General features: G+C 32.9%; 2 pseudogenes; both read right to left on the bottom strand.

Moving 5' to 3' along the window:
- The window catches only part of LOC119673990, a 25,092-nt pseudogene extending 15,857 nt beyond the window's left edge, over positions 1 to 9,235 (bottom strand).
- Positions 9,236 to 9,260: 25 nt separating this feature from the next.
- On the bottom strand, positions 9,261 to 13,330 carry LOC119683442 (annotated as a pseudogene).
- Between the last annotated feature and the right edge of the window lie 7,965 nt (positions 13,331 to 21,295).

The raw sequence follows: 21,295 nt of genomic DNA on the forward strand, positions 1-21,295 counted from the left end.
ACGAACTGCAGCCACCATTAAGGGTGTCATACCACAAGGACCACGAATATCCACATCATGTTTACCATCCTGGTGTGCTGGAGGAGTCATAATAGAGGATCGAACATCCGCTACATCTACATGTGCTTGGGACCAAACTCGTGGATCTGCTTCCTCATAATCTGTTACAATTGTATGATCACTTGAATAGCCGGTGATATCATTTCGTGTTCTTTTAGGTTGAGGGATATCTGATTCGTCGTCAGACCAATGCGCTGCATGACCTATATGTCCCGAATTCATATTTACATCATTACTCATACAAACTATTGATTGGTTTTTATTCAAATTTCGCATTTCTTGTCCACTATGATCTCTACGTCTTCGTTGCCGATTGATAGCATTTGCAGGTGCACGAAAGCCTTCAGGAAACCAAGTAACACCATGTGCTCGCTTACGTTGTGTTGTAACTAATACTCCAAATAGTGCAAATGCTAGTACGACTAAAACAATACCCAATGTTACGTATTTAACATTGGTGGGTGTTTCATCGACGTCTTCTCCAGGATTTTGCACACCTTGTACACTAAAAATGGGGAATTTCCTTGATAGTGTATATTTTGAAGCAGTAGCTGCCAAAAATTCTGCCGCTTCAGTAGCACGATTAAAACAGTCTCTACATTTTCTATTATCAATCTCTAAATATATCTGAATTCCATTTTGATCATTCCGCTCCGTGAAAATAATTTTATGTTTTCGTCCAAATTCGGTGTTTTCAAAATCAGTTATTAGAGTTGTTCCTTTCCAAATGAATATCATATCGTTTCCCATTGAGTCCTTTTTTACACGAACTGTTGTTCGTAAAACATGTCCCATTTCTCGCAAAAACTCAACCTGTGCTTCTTGAAATTGCTTTTTACTCATAAGCATTACAACGGAAATAGCACCATCCGCTAAATTGGGTTTTTCTGTCTCACAATCTAGCCCATCCCAATTACATTCTGCATTATTGCATCCATAATCACAAAACCCATTAGCATAGTGTTTTTGGCAATATCCATCAAAACTGGGATTACATGGCTGTAGTTTTTTGTCACAATCTCTACCATCATATAAACAAGCAGCGTTATTACATTCTTCGTTACAATTTCCATCTAAAAAAACTCGCCAACATTCTATAGTTGCGGTACAATTCACCCAAGGATTGATACCAAGCGAACAATCGTGTCCATCAAAATTACAAGCGTATGTGTTGCATTCTGGATCACATATAAAGTTTAATTTTTTTTGCTCACAACTACTCTTAACGCACATTTCACGTTGATATTCAAGATCTTTAGTGTATTTGTTTAAATTTCCACGTGACGTGTCAGATATCCATCCCATATAATTGGGATCAAAAATTTCGCAACGCTTACCCCTCCATTTTGTGGGACAAAAACAATCAAAATCACCAAGTAAGTTATCACAAGCAGCTCCTTGCAAACATGGATTTGGAGCGCATTCATCTATTGTATCAATTTCACAATGAACTCCAGCTGTTCCTTTAGGACATACACAATGATGTTCTCCATCGCTTTCATCAATTTCGCAAATTCCCGATTGGCATGAATTAGATATACAATCATGGCCGGAGAGTTCACAATTCTTTCCGTAAAAGCCATCCGAACAGAGACAATGATGACCGCTTTGTCTAGTAGAACAAATGCCACCATTTTGACACGGAGAATTAGCACAAAAATCAACTTTATTCTCACAGTGTCGTCCCATGTAACCTGGTTTGCAGTTACAGTGATAATTGTTCACTAATTGTACACAATCTAATGTCCCAGCGTTTGAACATGGATTTGAAAGACATTCATTAATATCGCCTTCACATCGAGACCCTACAAATCCTGAAGGACAAGCACATTCAAAGCCCCCAACGCGATCAATACAAGTACCATTGTTATGACATGCACCAAATATACAATCGTCCTGGTTAATATCACAAATAATACCAAGAGTCCCTGGAGGACACGAACATCGAAACGAATCAACAAGGTCATGGGAAGTACCACCATTTTGGCACGGATTTGGCAAGCAATCATCAATATTAAGTTCACAATTCTGGCCTTGGAAGCCTTTTCGACAAATACATTGATAAGTACCTATCAGATCCCGACAACTTCCATCATTTTGACAAGGTTGAGATTCGCATTCATTTATCTCTTTTTGACAATAGCTTCCTGTAAAACCCTGTTTACAGTTGCAATGGTGAATTGTTCCAATTTCTTTACAAGTTCCATTATTACAGAGACATTTAAGACTTATTCCTTTTCTAGTAGCGGCATCTTTACATGAAACCATTTCTACATCGCAGAGTTTACCTGTCCAACCAGTACTGCATTTGCAACTGTATTGATTCTTTATTTGAGTACATGTCGCACCATTTTCACAAGGCGTTTCAGGACACCACTCCACATACTCTGTGCATTGTTTACCAATAAATCCATAAGAGCAATGACATGTATATTCTTCCCCATTTCCATGGCAAGTAGCTCCATTTTTGCACGGTTGGGAATCACATTTATTAATTTTATACTGACAATTCGATCCCATATATCCGGTCAAGCAAGAACAATTATAACTATTTATTCCATCTACACAAGTTCCTCCATTAATGCAAGATGTCTCAGTACAATCCTCGTCATTTGTTTGACAATTAATACCAGAAAATCCCAGTGGACAAGTGCAAGTGTATGAATTCACATATTGTCGACATGTTGCACCATTTTGACATGGCATACTTAAACATTCGTTTATGTCTGTTTCACAATGTTTTCCATCGAATCCATCAACGCATAGGCAAGAGTAGTCTCCAATACCATCAACACAGGTTCCACCATTTTGACAGGGAAATGAAGCACAATCATCTGTATTGATAGCACAGTCTCGGCCTTCATATCCTTTAGCACATAAACATTTATATGAACCTGGCACGTTACGACAAGTAGCTCCGTTACGACACGGTGAAGATAACTTACATTCGTCTATATCTTCATCACAATAACGACCAGTATAACCTAATTTTCAAGTGCATGAAAAATCCAAAAAATTTGTTGATGGTGTACATTTTGCGTCATTGCGACACCTATTTGTGGAACAAGGATCAAGCTTCGATTCGCAATCCAAACCTGTAAATGGAACTTTACATACACATTTATAGCCATTTACTTTATCAATACAGGTGCCACCATTTGCACAGGGTATATTAACGCAGTCATCAATGTTAGTTTCACACTTATATCCTGTATAACCAGGCATACATTGGCACTTAAAGTAGTTTAATTCATCAATACAAAGTCCACCATGTTGGCAAGGGTTTGAACTACATTCGTCAATATCAATTTCGCATCGCTTACCAGTATAGCCAGGCGGACAATAACATATAAATTCATTTACGCCGTCTTCACATCTTCCATCGTTTGTGCATGGATTCGATGCACACTCATCAACATCACTTAAACATCTTGGATCAAAGAAGCCACGTGGACACTCGCATTTATATCCGTTTACCAAATCCATACACACGCCACTGTTAGCACACGGGTTCGAAGCACATTCATTTATATTAATTTCGCAATGTACTCCTGTAAATCCGGGAACACAGTTACAAGTGTACATATTGATCCCGTCAATACAAGTAGCTCCATTGTTGCAAGGATTGCTATGACATTCATTTACATTTATTTCACAGTTTTTACCGGATGTACCAGCCAAACACTGGCATATATACGATCCTATGCGATCTATGCAATGTCCACCGTACTGACAAGGATTCGATTCACATTCATTTATTTGAGTTTGACAAAGATAGCCTGTATAACCTGGATCACAAACACATTCAAAAGAATTGTCTCCATCGATGCATTTTCCACGGTGACATGGATTAGAGTCGCAATCATTGATATTTATTTCACATGATAGTCCTGTATAGCCGGGTGGACAATTGCATGTATATCCAGCAATAGAGTCACGACAAATGCCATTGTTTCGACATGGTTGAGATTGACAATCATCGATATTTATTTGACAACGTGGTCCAGTAAACCCAAGTGCACAAGAACATTTAAAACCATTAATCATGTCACGACAATTACCATCATTTAAACAGGGAGAGGATTGACATTCATTGATATCAATTTCACATTGCGTGCCAGTGAAACCAGGCATACAAACACATCGAAAAGTTCCTGGGTCATCTAAACAACTTCCTTCATTTTGGCACGGGTGTGATTCACATTCATTTATGTTGGTTTCACATCGTGGACCAGTGAAACCTTGCGAACAGTTACACATAAATGAACCTGGAGTATTAACACATACACCATTGTGTTCGCAGGGTGAACCCTGATCACACTCATCAATATCTTCAGAACAATCTACTCCCTTAAATCCTGTTGCACATGAGCACGTATATGAACCATTTATTGGGCTCGTATCACAAATAGCATCAGAATGACATGGATTAGAAGTGCATGCATCATCTAAGTGGCACAATAAACCAGTTTTTCCAGGTGTACAGCGACAATAAAATGAACCAACCCCATCAATACAAGTAGCTCCATTAAAACAGGCGGCGGCAACACAATCATCAATATTCTTACTACAATCTGTACCTTCCCAACCATTTACGCATATGCAAGAATACGATCCGTAAGTGTTAGTACAAGTTGCACCATTTTGACAAACTGATGGCCTATAATAAATATAACAACATTAATTTAAAGTTCTCATATTTACAGTTGTAATTTACCTTAAAGCACATTCATCTACATCGGTTTCGCATAATTCGCCTGTAAACTGTGCTGGGCAACTGCAACGATAAGAATTGATTCCGTCAACACAAGTGCCACCATTTTGACATAAATTTCCTGGACAATCATCAATATTTTCTTCACAATTCTTTCCTTGATAACCTTATTAAGAAATAATTAAAAATGTCTTTAAGATAAATTTTAAAATAATTCAAATATATTTTAAGATAATAGATACATATAATAGGAACACAAAACAATTGTATATTTATCTCTTTTTCATTTAAATCCTATAAGTCCTATATGTACATATAATACATACATGTATATATATTGGTTTATATATATAGTTAATTTTTTTTTTAAATTCATGTGGTTAATATAATATTTTTATGTTATTATAATTGTTTTTATAATATAATGTAGCGAAAGAAGATCAGTATAAAAAATTCGAGAGAAGAGAGAATAGAAATATTAATATATAAAAACTAAACCGGCTTTCGACAGCGAGTCTCGTTCGATAATAACTGGATTTTCAAACAAAAGTATATGCTCGAAGCTCAGTAAAATAATGCGATTGACCAAGTATATGAGAAAATAAAAGAAATGTTTATTCAAAATTAACTCATACATATGCCGCTACATTAACCAGAAAAAGCTTAACGATATCGAGAAAACGTAAACAAACCAAGCATTTAGTTATATAAAGCAGATAACAACAACCATATTTTAATATTCTTTCCCACGGTCTCGTATCTTTGGTTCGACTACACTACATCTGTATTATTAGTAACGATTTCTGAAATTAAAATTTTGATGTTATCATAATTTATATTCAACACAATCAAAATTTAAACCATATTCTCTAAAACCTTCCACCTATTATTTTGAATATTACTTACCCTGATGTGTAAAACTTCTTGCAGTATTCGCTGATTGTGCAAGTAGACCGCGTTTTGGAATATTCGTTGAATCTATTTCCTGTCCCATTATTTGTTCGTACAATTCTTTCATAGCATCTGGTATTACAATTTTGGACCGATTCATTGTTGGCGGCCTTTTCATATTGAATAGTGATAATAAACTACTCTCAATTTCGACTAGAATTTTTGGATCTGGCTTAATTTTCTCACCGAGCACTTCTCTATTACTGTATGTATGTCTATATGTATAGTCGAGATGTTCTGAATCTACTGCTGCATCCGTATTATTAGTAACGATTTCTGAAATTAAAATTTTGATGTTATCATAATTTATATTCAATACAATTAAAATTTAAACCATATTCTCTAAAACCTTCCACCTATCATTTTGAATATTACTTACCCTGATGTGTAAAACTTCTTACAGTATTCGCTGATTGTGCAAGTAGACCGCGTTTTGGAATATTCGTTGAATCTATTTCCTGTCCCATTATTTGTTCGTACAATTCTTTCATAGCATCTGGTATTACAATTTTGGACCGATTCATTGTTGGCGGCCTTTTCATATTGAATAGTGATAATAAACTACTCTCAATTTCGACTAGAATTTTTGGATCTGGCTTAATTTTCTCACCGAGCACTTCTCTATTACTATATGTATGTCTATATGTATAGTCGAGATGTTCTGAATCTACTGCTGCATCCGTATTATTAGTAACGATTTCTGAAATTAAAATTTTGATGTTATCATAATTTATATTCAATACAATTAAAATTTAAACCATATTCTCTAAAACCTTCCACCTATTATTTTGAATATTACTTACCCTGATGTGTAAAACTTCTTACAGTATTCGCTGATTGTGCAAGTAGACCGCGTTTTGGAATATTCGTTGAATCTATTTCCTGTCCCATTATTTGTTCGTACAATTCTTTCATAGCATCTGGTATTACAATTTTGGACCGATTCATTGTTGGCGGCCTTTTCATATTGAATAGTGATAATAAACTACTCTCAATTTCGACTAGAATTTTTGGATCTGGCTTAATTTTCTCACCGAGCACTTCTCTATTACTGTATGTATGTCTATACATATAGTCGAGATGTTCTGAATCTACTGCTGCATCCGTATTATTAGTAACGATTTCTGAAATTAAAATTTTGATGTTATCATAATTTATATTCAATACAATTAAAATTTAAACCATATTCTCTAAAACCTTCCACCTATTATTTTGAATATTACTTACCCTGATGTGTAAAACTTCTTACAGTATTCGCTGATTGTGCAAGTAGACCGCGTTTTGGAATATTCGTTGAATCTATTTCCTGTCCCATTATTTGTTCGTACAATTCTTTCATAGCATCTGGTATTACAATTTTGGACCGATTCATTGTTGGCGGCCTTTTCATATTGAATAGTGATAATAAACTACTCTCAATTTCGACTAGAATTTTTGGATCTGGCTTAATTTTCTCACCGAGCACTTCTCTATTACTGTATGTATGTCTATATGTATAGTCGAGATGTTCTGAATCTACTGCTGCATCCGTATTATTAGTAACGATTTCTGAAAATAAAATTTTGATGTTATCATAATTTATATTCAATACAATTAAAATTTAAACCATATTCTCTAAAACCTTCCACCTATTATTTTGAATATTACTTACCCTGATGTGTAAAACTTCTTGCCGTATTCGCTGATTGTGCAAGTAGACCGCGTTTTGGAATATTCGTTGAATCTATTTCCTGTCCCATTATTTGTTCGTACAATTCTTTCATAGCATCTGGTATTACAATTTTGGACCGATTCATTGTTGGCGGCCTTTTCATATTGAATAGTGATAATAAACTACTCTCAATTTTGACTAGAATTTTTGGATCTGGCTTAATTTTCTCACCGAGCACTTCTCTATTACTGTATGTATGTCTATATGTATAGTCGAGATGTTCTGAATCTACTGCTGCATCCGTATTATTAGTAACGATTTCTGAAAATAAAATTTTGATGTTATCATAATTTATATTCAATACAATTAAAATTTAAACCATATTCTCTAAAACCTTCCACCTATTATTTTGAATATTACTTACCCTGATGTGTAAAACTTCTTACAGTATTCGCTGATTGTGCAAGTAGACCGCGTTTTGGAATATTCGTTGAATCTATTTCCTGTCCCATTATTTGTTCGTACAATTCTTTCATAGCATCTGGTATTACAATTTTGGACCGATTCATTGTTGGCGGCCTTTTCATATTGAATAGTGATAATAAACTACTCTCAATTTCGACTAGAATTTTTGGATCTGGCTTAATTTTCTCACCGAGCACTTCTCTATTACTGTATGTATGTCTATACATATAGTCGAGATGTTCTGAATCTACTGCTGCATCCGTATTATTAGTAACGATTTCTGAAATTAAAATTTTGATGTTATCATAATTTATATTCAATACAATTAAAATTTAAACCATATTCTCTAAAACCTTCCACCTATTATTTTGAATATTACTTACCCTGATGTGTAAAACTTCTTACAGTATTCGCTGATTGTGCAAGTAGACCGCGTTTTGGAATATTCGTTGAATCTATTTCCTGTCCCATTATTTGTTCGTACAATTCTTTCATAGCATCTGGTATTACAATTTTGGACCGATTCATTGTTGGCGGCCTTTTCATATTGAATAGTGATAATAAACTACTCTCAATTTCGACTAGAATTTTTGGATCTGGCTTAATTTTCTCACCGAGCACTTCTCTATTACTGTATGTATGTCTATATGTATAGTCGAGATGTTCTGAATCTACTGCTGCATCCGTATTATTAGTAACGATTTCTGAAAATAAAATTTTGATGTTATCATAATTTATATTCAATACAATTAAAATTTAAACCATATTCTCTAAAACCTTCCACCTATTATTTTGAATATTACTTACCCTGATGTGTAAAACTTCTTGCCGTATTCGCTGATTGTGCAAGTAGACCGCGTTTTGGAATATTCGTTGAATCTATTTCCTGTCCCATTATTTGTTCGTACAATTCTTTCATAGCATCTGGTATTACAATTTTGGACCGATTCATTGTTGGCGGCCTTTTCATATTGAATAGTGATAATAAACTACTCTCAATTTTGACTAGAATTTTTGGATCTGGCTTAATTTTCTCACCGAGCACTTCTCTATTACTGTATGTATGTCTATATGTATAGTCGAGATGTTCTGAATCTACTGCTGCATCCGTATTATTAGTAACGATTTCTGAAAATAAAATTTTGATGTTATCATAATTTATATTCAATACAATTAAAATTTAAACCATATTCTCTAAAACCTTCCATCTATTATTTTGAATATTACTTACCCTGATGTGTAAAACTTCTCACAGTATTCGCTGATTGTGCAAGTAGACCGCGTTTTGGAATATTCGTTGAATCTATTTCCTGTCCCATTATTTGTTCGTACAATTCTTTCATAGCATCTGGTATTACAATTTTGGACCGATTCATTGTTGGCGGCCTTTTCATATTGAATAGTGATAATAAACTACTCTCAATTTCGACTAGAATTTTTGGAACTGGCTTAATTTTCGCATAAAGCTTAATTGACGCTGATAACCGTTATTCATATGATCGGTTTGTTTCTCAGTTGTTTTATTTCTCTGATTGATGCGTCGCATATATAAAACGGTAAATAAATTAGCAGCGAAAGAAAAAGCATTTTGTTCTGCAGATTCCATGGGAAGATAAAGTAATGAAGTTGCATTAACTGGCATTGTTGGAAATATTGGACCTACGACATCTCCCACAACAAAGATACGTGCTCGATTAGAACCCTAAACGAAATAACGATCAACTTGATATGGTATTTCTGGAGTTTGTGTAACATTAACATGCATATATTCTAAGACATGAGCACGATTTGACAAATCTAAAAGTAATGATTGATAACGATAATAATGTAGCCTAATAATGTAGCTACATGTAGGGTGACATCAATATCACCTAGTCATTGTGGCACTACTGGTACGTATACAACTGTTGTGCCTTGTGCTTCCAAGTATATGAAAGACTGATGTTCACCAAATGATGTACGTGGGTTATAAGATCGCACAATACCATCTTCCGCAACATGTACAAATTTATAATCCTTACTTTCATGCAATACGACAATTGCTTCAATAGGCGTTGTCATATAATTGAACACAGTTACGCGTATACCAACTTGTTCTCCTTGACGGCAAAATGTAGGCATTTCGACATTAATGAAGAATGGTTGTACTCCAACATATTCTATTGGTTTATTAATCATTCCAAAACCTTTAGATGGACTAACGCTGAAAGCACTAACCATCCAGTATGCTGGTCGATCTGGTACTTCAATACTAAATATATAACGCCCATGTGGACCAATATTCACATCTTTCCATAGCCAAACATTTTCATAATGACGTTGAACACGATTGAAGCGATATTTTCTGTAGTTCAATAATTCAGTATCGTTACGAATCTATAAATTCAAAGTAAGGAACTCAATTATTATATGCACAAAAGAGATGGCTTATATATAAGTATAATCCTACCTGACAACCAATTTCATCGGTGCTATCATCGCAATCGAAGAACCCGTCACATTTTTTATCTAAACGATAACAGCGTCCTGATAAACATTCACCATAACCCAACGTACGATCGCAGCTGTCATAACGTCGTGGTACGTAACCATCTGTAAAAACAATTAAGCCACTATATTCGAAGGTACGGTTTGCGTCGATACCAAATGAAGAGGCTGGAAAGTAAACCAGTTCATCTGGAATACCAGCATGCGAGTGCCAAATATGTTTATAGGTTCCATTAGTTTGTTCATCAAAAGACGACATTTTCGTTATTATTTTAGCATAGGTCAACTCGTTACCAGCTTGCATCGTATAAAAGGCGCTATCAATTCCTTAAAGTCCAACATATGAGCCCGGTTCACCAAAAATTGCCACTTCTACTTTTTCACCCGTACGGGCCTTTCGGTTATTAATATCACTGTAAAGTTGTTGCGCGATATACCATTTACTGGGAAAGTTGAAGAATCTGCAACAATTTGACCTTGTTGTGTAATTTTCCAAACAACAATTGTAGCAACTGGTGCCATTTCTGCGCTTAATACAACAGCTATTGTTCTTATGCCTTCGACTACTGGTTCACGGTCATTCATCAAAATAACACCTTTTGACATAATCAAATAATTGAAATCCTCCAAATAAAAGTTAGTACGTATATGGAATATGATGTATTCGCCCACGGTAGGAGACTCCGTACTGGTAGATACTTTAATATGTTGATTGCGAGGTGAATAATGTGAAACCAACAATAGTTCGGGTTGAGCACGCTCATTACGTGGATCAATGTAGTTAGCTTGTAAACGCATCTGTGTGACACCATTTAAGAAATCTCGTGATTGTGGACGCTCATCCAATTGTAAGTCATTACGCAAATCAATTTTAACTTCCCAGATACCTGGACTTTCTTGGGACATGTTCAAACGTTGAGCGGGCCAATCACGGCGTCCACCGTTTTTACTTTCAACAAAACCTGTTACTTCCATGATACCAAGTTGAAGTAGTTCTAAATCGATTGGCGAACCATCATGATATTCCATAACAAGATACACAGTAAATGGCATAGCAGGTTTAAAAACTTGTGGCGTTTCACCCATAAAAGCAACGCGTATACTTGAATTATAGACATGTGCAATTGCATACCCAGAAATAACTTCAACATAGAATTTTTCTCCTACTGTGGCTGTTATAAGCACTTCCATGCCTGTTTAGATGAAATAAAATTTGAGTTAAATGTTTTTCAAAAAAAAAAAAAATATATTAATATAACAAATAGATAAATAGAAAATAAATTTACCTGCCAAACTTGGTACCAGCACTTCTAACTCATTTATAGGCCATTTAAAATTAAAAGTACCATTGAAGTAACGTAAAAATGGTAAAGTTTTTTGATAAGTACCAGTCGCAGTATCATAAGTTTCTGGAATATCTGGTTTTTTTACCCAAAAAGGCCATTCCTCATCGAATTGATAATTTCGCTCCACTACATAGTGATTACGATAAAGAGTATCTTGTGGACGAATTTCAGGAATTTCAGGAATTTCTACCAGTTGTGGATTCGAATTATATTGGTTGCGATAAAATTGTTCCTGGTACAGACGTGCTTCTTCAGATGGCGACCGACCCAAGCGATACTTTTAATTCAAAGCCTGATTACTAAAATAACCAATTGGTCGAATTGTGGCTTTAAGTGTTAAGTTTCCACGTACTGGGTGACCACTTGTGAAATTCGCCATTATACGACCATGAATGTAACGATCGGTTGTGAAAAAATAAGCTGGCATCGTTACATTTACCTCGAAACATGTCTGATAAAATTTTTCGACATAAAAGTGACTCTCTTCTTGCTGTCCTTGTGCTATTACACGTATCGTCCTTGCTGAACGAGGAAGGCCTCTTTTAACCGTAGAGGTATCAAGGCCGAGTCTTTATTACCCATTGGACATTAAAAAATCGCCTTCCTCTAGTCCTTTAGTAAAAATAGTAGAGATTTGAATAGTTTAATTGATTCACAATATATGTTATGATTAAATGTTCATATTAATTATGTGCTATTAGAATTAATTAATACCATTAGATTAATAGAATTCTAAACACTTTAAAAATCACATGGATAAAAGAGAATGACCCCTCTTTAAAATCTTCGGTCTAAAAGTGAAATAATATAAGCTTTATTATTAAAAGTATTAAAGCTTACCTAGAAATCCAACGTCTAACAATATGCCTATTTGGATCTAACATATAAACATCGACGGCGTTATCGAAACCTTTTAGTTCAGTTGTTATTGGAATAGTGCGAAACCGTATAGTTTCTCCTTGCATATAGAGTGGTTTATCGGTCTGAATAAAAATTGTCATTGAACGCTGTGAAAAATCTTAACTGGTTTCATTTAAAAATGCTAATCCACCAAGTACATTTTGATAGAAACCCTCAACACGTAATTTATATTCACCACCAACACTGGTAGGTGGTATACGCATCAACAGAGTTTCTGGAAGTCCTTCCTTTACATCTTTCGAATCTCCGCTTATTTGGACACCATCACAAGAAATTCCTGCATGCACAGGAATTATTGGATACTGAGCTTGTAATATGGAGACAGCAACTTGATATATAAGACCAGGCCGTACCATCCGTGAAGCAACTATAAAGAATGTCGGTTCCTTGGAATGAAAAGTTTCCAAAAAGCTGGCTTTAACATTATATGATGATTTTCCACGGTTAAAGTTTAATTCCTCTTCAGCACCGTAGGAGCCTGAAGGCCTTTTAGCGAAGTCAGTATTATCCTGATTTATATCGTTAAAATTATTATCGGTACGGAATCGCGTGTTCGTATTAAGATTTTGATTTAAATTTGGATTCGTATTGAATGGGTCATTGTAACGTTGGTTATTGTAGTCATCATAAGTTTGAGGTATTTGAAACTGATTTTGTTGTTGCTGTTGCTGCTGAAATTGTTGGCCCGCAACCAATTGAAGTATTCCACATAGCAGGAATAGAATCATCTTATATAATCTGAAAATAAATAAAAAATATATTTTATTATAGTCAAACATAAACTTCAAATATTGCAATAGGAACAGATAAATACATACGCCTACGCTTACTTGTCTATAGGCATTGAAAGAAAATTTATATTTGAAAGTGTCGATTACCGCCCGGCATGTTTACTTATCACTTTTTTCTCTTACGTAGAATATGTTGTAAACTGTGACATTGGTTGCCAACAGTACCCTACATATACACAAATTTCTGACCTAACACAAACAAAACAGACTGCTTACTGAATTGCTTAATGCGTAAATTAGAACTTATGAGATTTAGACCTTTGATATTTTTAGTTGTAGATTTTTTACGTTACTTAACTCAAAAATCGAAAACAAAAACAAAAACAACAAAATTAAAATTAAAAGGGAATAAAAGTAAAGCAAACGCTCCGACAATCTATACAGGGTGAAATGCATTCAGTCACTGCACTTGTAAAAGTGCAGTCACAGGTAAGTTCTAATTTATTTATTGCTTGATAGCTCAGCAGCTTGGAGTCATAAAATTTTTGCAATGTTATATGTTATAAAATCGAAACAAACCCAGAAATTCATCCGTTATTTCGAGTCATCCCACTTGTTTTTGTTACATCTTTCCGATAACATAAATAAGGCAGAGAAGAATATAAACACCCTGTAATTTGATTATCTTTAAAGTCATTGATCTCCACGGGAAAGACTATTACGAGTACTACATGCTCTATATTTTAATATAAAAAAACACAACAAAAGTAATTTAACGCTTTGGGATTTCAGATCGTTTTCTAATGATTTCAAAGTAAAACAATTTATTTTACGGGACTTGAAGGGGCACACAAAACTTTAAGTCTATTAATCTTTTAATTTATGTATGTTAGTCGGTAAGTAGGTTGAGGTGTTTAAAATTAGTTAAATTTAGTTCCTTATGTCGTACCACTTTTTACCTTATACATTATAGATGCGACCAGTGCACACAGACTAATCATCTTGTAGAAAACTCCGCAATAAAAATTATTCCATCCGTTAGGTATAAGTAGAATCGCAACAAACGGTAGGGTGAGGTAGGGTAAAACACCTGTTTTGGTCGCTGAGATGGAAGCATGTAGACCAACAGGTTAGTAAAGACTTATGTTTGGGTATTTTGTGGCCTAGAATAACGGTGGATCCCGTTGAGTTGGAATACTGATGGTGTGGTGTGGTTGATGCGTCTGACACCTAAGGGTGCACATGAGAGTGTGCACCCTTAGGTGTCAGACGTTTGATGCGGGGGCTATGGGCCATTTCTATTTACAGGTATTTACGATGTGCAAACCTTATTATTATATACTATTTATATAAAATGGTATTAAATATATGTAATAACAATGTATTTTATGTATCTTACGGACTGCAGCGTGTATGAATCATGCATGTCTTGTGGTATGGTTTTATAAAGTATAGTAGGCCACTTGCAATCCCGAAGTAATATAGTTTGTAAGTGTGGAGTTGTGGAGTTGTGGATATCGACACCACTGATAGTTAGATGCCACAGACTATAATGTTTTATTTTACTTGTATTTCAATTTTTTATTATATTTTATATTAGTTTATATCATTTTTCAGTTTTTGAATTTTTTAGATTGTTTAATATTAATTTATATTATTTGTAGTGTTGTATAATTATGTAGTCACAATTGTTATGTCAATTTTATATATAATTTAGAAAAATTAGCCACTTATACGGTATATTCGATAAGTGTGTCAAGCAAACTACGCATGGCATATTAATAGTACGAGAGGGAATCAGTTATGATGCAGAGGCATTGATAGTTATGTGCATAGCAAAAAACGGAAGTTTCATATGAAGTTTAAAATTGATTTATCAAAATTTATAAGTTATTAATTAAAATGTGTGAATGGTATGTTTATTTATTTATTTATTTATTTTATTTATTTATTTATAATATACTTTACTTATACTTTTATTGTATTTTGTTTGTCTTACTCACATACAAAGAAAGACATGAACAGACGACTGTTTTCTTCTCTCGACTCTGATGAGTCTGGGCAGTTCCCAGACGAAACGCGATAGTGGAAACTGACATTTCTGATAGTTTTTAACCAATCCATAAAAATTGCTTCACGCGGTTGTTTTTGATATACTGACCGACACAGCTTGACTAATTGGTTTACTTTATTATTATTTTTTTACTTTTTTATTTCTTTACATTTTTTATTTTTATATTTTTTATAAGTGATTGGAGATTTGAGCATTAATAACTATTAATAACTACAACTATAGCCAGATTTATGGAGGAAAAACTCATGGATTTTACAGCACGATTACGCACCGGCTCACACAGCGTTGGTTGTGTCGAAAAATAGTCCATATGATAAATATCACCCCTCGTATTTCTTTTTCGAAAATTGTGAAATATGTAAATCAATCATTTGAAAAAAGTATTTGTGCGGAGACTGCTAGAAGAATATTACATAAAGCTGGATATCGTGGTAGAGTCTCGAGAAAGGAACCGTAAATTTCACTTGTAAACAGACAAAAGCGCGTTAAATTTGCAAAGAAATACATAAAAAAAACTTCTAGAGTTCTGGAAACAAGTGATATTTTCAGACGAAAACAACTACCAACAAAATCTTGTTGGTACAGTCAAACACGGCGGTAGTGGAGTTATGGTATGGGGTGCATGATGGCTGACAGTGTAGGCCAGTTGGAATTTATAGAATCGACAATGAATAAATGGGGCTATTTACACAGTATAAAAGAAATAAAAAGAAATTTGAAATAAAGTAGAGATAATTTGGGTTTATCCACGACATTTTGGTTCCAATAGGACAACGATTCAAAACACACAGCGGAGATTGTTCAACTTTGGCCTTTGTACAACGTTCTAAGACAGCTTAAAATGCCTTGACAATCACCTGATCTCAATCCCATCGAGCATCTTTGAAATTTATTGGAAAAAAGAATTCGTCAGCATGTGATAACAAGTAAAGAGGCTTTGTGGATTACAATGCAAGCAGAATGGACGAAAATTACTGCTGAAGAAACTCAGAAGTTGGTTAATTTCATGCCAAACAGATTAGGTTAAGTTCTAAAACAGTGTGGCTACCCAACAAAGTATTAAATTTAGCCTTATTTTTAATAATTCTACCGATTTTATTAGCTTTTTTATAACTGTGCGCAGACTTTATGGGTCATATATTTACATGCAGGGACACTTTTATCCCATTATCTCAAGCATGAACAAACGAATACAATTTTGTCTTTTGCTATTTAAACTTAAGATTTCAAAGAATACATATATGTAAAAATTTTAATTTAAAATATTTGTTTATGTGTACGCAGACTTTATTGGCTATGTGTATATATACATATACGCCGTTTTTTTCGTTACTCGTATTAACTTTGTTTTTATTTGAACCGAAAAACTACCTAAACTTGCTGACGCCATCAATAAAAATATTTTCAGAGCAAGAGAAGGTGCCACACATACACCAGTCGGCATAAGTATTTTGACTAAATAAGAAATCCTGCATTTTTAAGTTTAACTTTGAAATGGCTTGTCATTGCTGCAATTTGACTCATTTTTCCCTTCAGAAATTTTATCATCTCGCGTAATTCTCATAGAAGCGAATCACCTTGTTGATAAGAATTGTTTGTGTGACCAAAATATACGTAAATTATTAATCGATTTAGTTTAATAGATTTTTTTTTTAGATACAACAAAAAAAAAGAAGTACATTATGTTTTTCTTCCTAAGAGGTGATCACAATTCGCTTTATTATATATTTTAAAGACAAAACATAAAAATTTATAAAATATAATTTTAGATCTATATAAGTAACATAATCGTATTAATCCGCCCCTGCCTTTCTATAGTTATTGTAAACTGCTTCTATAAAGTTGGAGAAACTGTTTAATGGCATGATCAACTCATCGCCCTTTAAATTGTTGCTACATGTTTACTCCAAATTTATAGAAACGGTAAACTAGCATGTTTTAAATAAACTAAGGTACTATATTGTATAATGGAAAATAAGAAATAAAGTCTTTAACTTCAACAATCTAGTTGAGAAGTCGTATTTGTTAAACAAATACATTACTTATAATCTCTTAAAGAACGAGTTTTATATTTACTGATATCAATAACTCTATGCGAACTATTTTGATCTGATTCTGTAATATATTTATTCAAAAATCGTAACATATTAGAGTAGTGTGACCATTACTTCCTGAAAGTAGAAACCTTTTTTTGTTGAGCAACTGAATATGAAGAATATTTATGTCGCAAGTTATTGTTTTCGCAACTTTTTCTTATTTCATAAGACAGACTTAAAACCAGGGCATCGAACCGGAACGTGACCGAAAAACAAATAATCAGAAAAAACCGATCTTTTTGCTAAAACTAAAACCGGAACCGAACCGATATACATATATTTTGCCTTGAACCGGAACGAAAACAGGAATTGAAAAAATTCCGGTTCGATGCCTTGCTTGAAACTAATCTACAACAAGTTTAGTACTCGGTATAAGCGAAATCTCTTTGATATCGTTAAACAAGAGAACAACTTGCTTTACCTCAGAATATATTGTGCGATTCCTTTCTAATAGTCCATCAGATATTCATTTATCAGAGAAATTCATTCTCACTAAAATATTTTGCCAGTTACATTGATAATTGCAGTGTTATAGTATTTATCTGAAAAGCCATCTATTTTGAAGTTTTTATCGAACAGACTGAGTTGCAGACTCAACAGACTGATAAACTAACGTCGATGGATGCATATTTTTTTCTTCATTTATTTTTTACTAATACTTTTTTTACCATAATTTCTAACACTATATATAATACTTTAATTTCGCAAAAATTTTAATTTCGTCTTCGTTTCAGCGAAATTAAGTTGTTTTTTCCATACAAATTTTTTAAATTTTGAACGAAAATAAGGAAAATGGCCTTAATTTCGTTGAAACGAAGCCTGAAATTAAGGAAAACTTCACATGCAACTATGCGAAATATAAGCTGATATAAAGAAAAGGTGATATTTATTTTTAAAAACAGCTGACTTTAATAAAACCGGGAAAATATTTTGAAAGTAGTGCAAATTTTTTAATTCGAATATAGAGAAAAAATTTTAACTGATAGTAATTTGAAATAGAATGAAAAATAACAATCCAAAAACCTGAAATCCACTAAAGCTAATAAAACTACTGAATGACATCCCTTATAGTTATAATAATCAATTTTTAAAATTTCCCACATGTAAATCGTATTTAAAATATGTAATTTTTATCATTCGAATTATAAACAAAGAAAGCATATGATTTTCTTGATTTGCGGCAGTTTGAACGCTTTCCAAATTAACTTAATTAATTTCATATGAACGAAATGAAGGAAATTTGGGTGCTTGAATACAGTATTACCAAGTTATTACTGGAAGGATTTTGTTTGTTGATTATCGTAATGTTTGACTACTTATTTCGGATAGAACTGTTTGTCAAAATTTTTGATTACTACACTGAGAGAAATAACCACATTGCAAAGTTAATGATTGAACACAAAGTTAATGATTTGGAAATGGATATTTGCATGGTTTATGTTAAATTTTATTTTCAATGTGAAAACGAAACTTTTCATTTCACATGGAAAGCATATTTAATTTTTTTTTTCAAATCAATTGAGCCATCAGAATCTAGGAATTCATGGTTGCCATTTACTGAAAATTGTACTGCAACTTTCAAAATAAAGTTGTTGAATAAAAATTCAATAATAAGATAATTAGGAGTATAATTTAATTAATCGCCAAAACATTTCTTTACAATGTATGGGAAACGTTCATTATACCTAAGTCTATATATAAGTTCTTCTTAATACATTTTATCTTTTGTCATTCAAAGAGATAAATCATACATCCATTATTTAAGCCTACTTGTAATATACATTTATATATACATTCTTCTGGGATAATTTATATTATTTTATAAATTTATATTATTTAAATTTTTAATATATTTTTATGATTACTCCTAATTATTTATTTCAATTGAATTGTTAATAAACAATAATGCGTATATATTTATAATTGTAGTTGTAATAATTCACATTTAAGCTAATAAATCAAATAATTTCAAAGTTATTTGGTTGTTTTCTTGTTTTCTTATCTTGTACTTAAAAGTATTCAAACCGCAACTGCTTTTTAGACAATTTGATTTATAAACGAATCAATTTCAAATTGCAAATATTAGCCTTCAATTTGTAATGAAAAAACGACGAGTTTTAAATATTTTTCAAATTCAGTTTGTAAACGAACATTTGCAATTTTTGCAAATATTTCTTTATGATTTTGCAAAATCCATATTTAAATCACTTTCATTACTTTCATGCATTTATTGTCAATTTGAGTATATAATTAATGGTTTGGCAATGCTATTTCTATCAGTGTATGTAATTCAACAGTTATTTTGTAAGACATTTTAAAGAAAAAGAAGTGTACGATGTTTTACAACTTATTATCACTAACTAAATCACAACTGGGTTAATTATATTACATTAAGTTGCAAGGTCTTGCAAACTGAAAAAATTTATAATAAAAAAAAAAATATAACAGTTAAAAGTTCACTTGTTATACACAATTTATGGTACATACTAGCTCTTAAGAAATAACTTTTATATTAAACAATCTTAATAATCAATAAGCTGACTTTATCTGACATGAGTTACGGCCCCCTCGCATACACAATAGAAGTTTTGCCTAAACTATTAATGTACACCTTCTGTGACGAAGAATTAAAATTATCATTTCATTCCCACGCCACAGAGATATTTGGAAACAAAAAATCACATATAATCACACATATAAGTATCATAATTTATTGCACCACAAAGTGTGAACATAAGACGTTGAGACTCTAAAAACTATTTTTTGAGAATTAGAAGAATAAGGTTTGGTCCAACTCACATATGAAAGAGTCGTATTTACTTTTTAATAATTATAAAATTAATAAAAGCTTTACACAAGCTTAATTTTTAATCAATTAATCATTGTACTTACCACTCTGATGAATTTGCCCGAACTCCATACTCTTTCACATTTCCAAAAAATCACGTTATAAATCACTAATATCACAGAATTATTCATTATTTCTAATATTGTTATGTTCTAATATTAGTAGAAAAACGTAATGATGCACTTCACATTTCATTTCATACTAAATTACACGTGAAGAATTCGTTATATTTATACCTTTCGACTACAGTATAATATTCTTACCTAATTATATTTCCCAAAAATGAACGGCTGAAAACTTGATACCTGTATTATCTACGTATATTGACCATAGTAACAAGATTTTTGGTATTGTATTATCAGTTTTGAATCCCTTGAAAATTTTTTTAACCTGCGATATTTGGGTTAAATGCCAAATATGGAAATATATAAAAATTTATTGTAAGCGAAATTGACTATCGATATTGGAAGTGTTTTTAAAAATTTTGTTTTTCTAGGAAACTTCATTCCCTTCGTTCCCTTCGAAACATAATAATTTCATTTCATTTAGAACTACATATGGCACTTTAAATTTATAATCTACTTACCTTATCTACCTAAGTCTCTGATTTGGCGTCGCAGTTTTATTCATGGAAAGGGCTTTTTTTATTTTTATATCTTTTATTACATCCTTTGAAACCAAGGTTCAATTGAGTGATGTGTAAAAGTAACTCAATTACAAGAAGAAAATAAATTTCTTGAATTAATTGAAAGTCACTCCAAAACTAACTTCTTTTTCCATACAATGAAATAAGTACAAAATAATATATTAATTGAATTATATTATATTAATTGAAAGTTGACTTAAATGAATGGGTGATGCTGATATCAGCAAGGGGAGTAAATTTTGCATTTAAGTCGAGAACAGATTTTTCTGGGGTTTGTTCCTCAATTATGAAAGTATTACTTCGAT

The sequence above is a fragment of the Teleopsis dalmanni genome, chromosome 2 (assembly GCF_002237135.1).
Source record: "Teleopsis dalmanni isolate 2A chromosome 2, ASM223713v2, whole genome shotgun sequence".
Lineage (NCBI taxonomy): Eukaryota > Metazoa > Arthropoda > Insecta > Diptera > Diopsidae > Teleopsis > Teleopsis dalmanni.